We start from the raw sequence: 5186 nt of genomic DNA on the forward strand, positions 1-5186 counted from the left end.
TTGCTGGGATTTATGCATTTCACTAGCATTCCCAAGGGGCCATATCCCTCATGTAAATGGTATTCCCCATAAAAGCTCTGGTGTGGGAGGAAACAAACAAAAAAACATGGCAAAGTGCTACTCTAATACATACTATACGTTATTAATTTTATAAGTATATAGATGAACATATATAACACCTTGTCGCTATTGCATTGAAATAAAAATGGCCAATATTAATAACAAGGCAACATGATAAGGCAAACACAATTTTTGTATATTTTCTCCTACTCACTGGAATGGAACCAGTTCCTTATCTGTTGGGTTTGTTTTTTTTAATATAATTGCCAAGTTCTAGCCTTGATTATGTGTCCTCCAAATAAGGAAGTGAGTGCTCAGTGTCTGAGATCTCCAACAGTGGAAATTACAACCTGTCAGGATCCTGCCATCTTGCCCAAAGTACGTGTTCTCCAGTAAACAGCCCCCTTCCCCGCCCCCACCCCCCCCACCCCCGCCGATATCACTGCACATGGCAGATCTCCAACGGCAAGACAAGGACCAGCTAAAAATAGACAGTTTTAGGAAAATGCTAAGGTTAATCAGATAACTGCTATCTGAAACATGCAGATATCAAAACATTTTAAAAGGCAGAAACACAGTCATTCACAAGAGAAAGCTTAATGATCTAATTCATGTTGTATTTGTCCAAAAGTGGAACTCCAAAATCATCTGTTTCGGGCATTCAATTATAAATGGAATTAGATTCTTATGCTGTTTTATACTTAATTATGTTAGGAATGTGACTAACCAAAGCATTTAGAAAAATGTTAAATGTAGTTGGCTACTCTTAATGATTCAAGATAAAGTTATGAACTTAACATTTATCCCATTTATTGTAGATGAAAAAAATATAGATAGCTTCTCTTGCAAAAAAAAATTGTAGTTTTATTTGCAATTTGTTCACATTTCCTTTATACTCTCAATGGGGATTGTTTTGATAACTTAGAAGTGCAAAGTAAGTGGCACATTGACAAGAATTGTCTACCATCTGTGACAGTTATTGCAAATCCTGGTGTCTTTTCAGCTCATCACTTTCAATTTGTTCTATTTATTGTACTTAAATATTTTAAAAGGTATAAATATAATTTGGAAAAGTAATTAGATAAGTGCTCCATGTCTAAATATTGTATTTCATATCAGAATTAAATATATACATACAATAGAGACAAGATGTTTTAATAGAAAACATATCAATTATCAAGAAAAAAGTGCATTTAGGCCTTCCATTTCTGGCAACAGAGCACACTACATATCCCAAAAATTTCTCAGTACAAGCATTTAAAATGATGTATATCAAAAATACCGCCTCCAGCACTGATGTTATGCTTCTAAGTAGGATGGAGTTGTTAACGTCAGACCAATGATTTTGCCAGGAACCTAGAAAAGCTATGTAAAACATAAACATTGTCCATTTAAAGGCATCACGTAGTTGCTGAAGCAAGAGGGAAAGAAAGTAATAAAATTTCAGAGGGAAGACCCATGAAGCAGTGAGCTGACCTTCTGCAGCCTAACTTTCCCCAAAGGAGATTGGTTAACCCAATTCCTGGATATGAGCAGAAGCTGAAAATCCAGTCTTTGCCTGATGAGAGAACTGCTCCTGGTTGATGGAGAAACCAACAGACTTTTGGCAGTTTTATACAGCTTGAGTGACATACTTGGAAGGCCTCAAATGGGGAAATTTTCTCTTCGAGACACTGCAAAGGATGGGAGGAAGAAAGGATGGGCTGAAACCCTCAGAAAAGTAAAGTAAAGCCTTTGGCAACCTCAGTATAACGATTAGACAAGGATTGGAGTTCGTGATTTACCCAGGGGGAGGAGCTCTTGCACACACATCAAGTTCTGAGCTGAGAGCCTTAGGGGATATCAGCATGTGAAGAGGGTGAACCAAATGTAAACTGAGCTATGCCAAAACTTCAATCCAGACTACAGTCTGCTTCAGCCCCTTAGTGAACTAACGTGACCAGCCCCCCCTCTATCTGTATCTACTTAGCAAGGAAAAGGGTGAATTCTCTCTGGAAGAAGATAATACTTTAAACACATACACACTCCATTCATTTAAAAATTACAAGGCATGCCAAGGAAAAGAACCCTATGGAGTCCTTAAAGAAGAAATATATGTACTAGCAACAGACCCATAGCAGACAAGAATTTTAAAATAACTATAATATGTTCAAGAAAATAGAGGAAAAGATGGAGAAAAAGAAACTAATAGAGGATTTTACCACAGAAGAGAAATCTTAAAAAAAAAAAAAATTCAAATGAAACTCTAAAATGGAAAGTACAATCTCCAAAATTAAAACTCAGTCCATGGGTTTATGAACAATATATAGTACAAGAAAGAATTGGTGAACTGAAAAATAGGTCAACAGGAAACATGCAAATTTTAAAGCACAAAGGAAAACAAGAATGGGGGGGACAGAGAAATATGTAGGATATATTGAAAAAGTTTAATATGTGTGTAATTCAAATTCCATAAGAGGAAAGTGAGAATGGTAAGGAAGAAATATTTGAAGAGTTAACAAAAGAGAATTTTCCAAAACTAATATGTAACATCATCTCACAGATTTCAGAAGCCAAAGCAGAATAAATGCAAAGAAAATCACACACAGGCATAACAAAATAAAACTGCTGGAAACTAAAGGCAAAAAGAATACTAAAAAAGAAGCCAATGGAAAAGAAAGCACATTGTCTTCAAGTGTAACAATGAGATTAACAGCTGACTTCTCAGTGAAATGATGGAAGCTAGAAGACAATGGAATGATACCTCTTTGAATACAAAACGAAAATAACTGTTGACCTAGAGTTCTATAGCCAGTGACAATAATCTTCAAAAGTGAAGGTGAACTAAACTTATTTCCAGACAATCAAAAACCACAGCACTAACTTAATAATTCTAACCCCCATGTGGTAGACTGAATAATGGCCTTCCAAAGATGTCCACCTCCTAATCACCAGAAGCTGTGAATATGTTACATTACATAGAAAAAGGGACTTTGAGGATGTAATTAAGGTTACTAGTCAGTTGACCTCAAAATGGGAAGATTATCCTAGATTATTTGGGTGAACCATGTGTGATCATATGAGCCCTTCCAAGCAGAGCTTTCTTCCAGCTGAAGGTGAAGAGAAAGGCAAAAGAAAGATATGGCAGAAAGGAAGGTCAGAGAGATTTCAGTGCATCACGGTGGGCTCTAAGATGTGCAAGTCCATGTGGGAGAACTAGAGAGAGGCCTCTAGGAGCTGAGGGTGTTCCCCAGCTGACAGGCAGCACAGAAACAGAACCCCAGTACTATGTCTGAGGATTGGGGCATCTGAACATGTGTACAGGAGACTTCTAGCACTAGGAAACAGAGCTGGGAGTGCAAAGAGAAGGGGGAAGGGACAGGCTGGGAGCAAGAATGCCCTGGAATCAAAAAGTTCTAAATTAGAACCTGAATTTATAGGGGATTGTAACTGTGTAGTTACCAAAATAAGAAGATATACTATGGTAATCAAGATGGTATGGTACTAGCATATGGACAGACATGTGGATCAATGAAAAAGAATTGAGAGCCCAGAAATAAATGCTTACATTTATGGTCAACTGGTTTTCAATAAGTGTGCCAACAAAATGCTGTAAGAAAGAAATAACCTTTCCAACAAATAGTGCTGGGACAACTGGATATTCACAAATAAAAAACACCTCACACCCTACAAAAAACATTCACTCAAAATTATCATAGAACAACATGTAAGAGCTAAAACTATAAAAATCCTTTTAGAAAGGGGGTGCCTAGGAGGCTCAGTCGTTAAGTGTCTGCCTTCAGCTCAGGTCAGGATCCCAGGGTCCTGGGATCGAGCCCTGCACTGGGCTCTCTGCTCCACGGGAAGCCTGCTTCTCCCTCTCCCACTCCCCCTGCTTGTGTTCCCTTTCTTGCTCTCTCTCTGTCAAACAAATAAATAAAATCTTAAAAATAAATAAATAAATAAATAAAAATCCTAGAAGGAATGGGAATAAATCTTCATGATCTTGGGTTAGGCAATGATTTCTTACATATGACACCAGAAACACATGCAATGTTAAAAAACTGATAAATTTGACTTAATCATAATTAAAACCTTTTGTACATCAAAAGATACTATCGAGAAAATGAAAAGACAACCCATATGCCGGGAGAAAATATTTGCAAATCATGTAACTGATAAGGAACTTTTATCCAGAGTATATAAATAACCTTCAAAACTTAATGGCAAAAAGATAAGTAGCCCAATTAGAAAATCAGCAAAAGACATGAAGTGATTTCTTTTTTTAAGATTTTATTTATTTATTTGACAGAGAGAGACACAGCGAGAGAGAGAACACAAGCAGGGGGAGTGGGAGAGGGAGAAGCAGGCTTCCCAAAGAACAGGGAGCCCAATGCAGGGCTCGATACCAGGACCCTGGGATCTTGACCTGAGCCGAAGGCAGACGCTTAACGACTGAGCCACCCAGGAGCCCCTGAAAGTGATATTTCACTGAAGAGGATATACAGGTTTCAAGAAAGCACATGAAAAGATGTTCAACATCATTAACTATCAGGAAAATGCAAATTAAAACCACAATGAGCTATCATTATAAACCTATCAGAATGCCTAAAATTAAAAATAATGACAACACCAAATGCTGGTGAAGATGCAGAGAAATCGTAGCACTCATACACTGCCGGTGGGAATAAAATGGTACAGCCACACTGGGAAACAGTTTGGCAGTTTCTTACAAAAGTAAATATGCAGTTACCAATGGCCCAGCAACTGCACTCTTGGGCATTTATGTTGGAGCAATGAAAACTCAAGTCACACAAATATCTGTACATAAATGTTCATAGAGGCTTTCTTCACAACAGTCAAAGACAAAACAGCTCAATGCCCTTCACCAGGAGAATGGCTAAACTAACTATAATACATCTGTACCACGGGCTACTAATCAGGAATAAAAACACATGGACCATTGATCCATGCAGCAGCTTGGATGATCTTCCAGAGAATTACATTAAGTGAAAAAAGGCCAATCTCCAAAGGTCACATACTCTGTGATTCCATTATGTAACACTCTTGAAATAACAAAATTATGGAAATGGAGTGCAGATTAGCAATCGCCAGAGGTTAGGAAAGGTGGGGGCAGGTAGCTGGAT

This window comes from Mirounga angustirostris, unplaced genomic scaffold, assembly GCF_029215605.1.
Source record: "Mirounga angustirostris isolate CCGP_5_RB_7025 unplaced genomic scaffold, mMirAng1.0.hap1 SCAF_2, whole genome shotgun sequence".
Lineage (NCBI taxonomy): Eukaryota > Metazoa > Chordata > Mammalia > Carnivora > Phocidae > Mirounga > Mirounga angustirostris.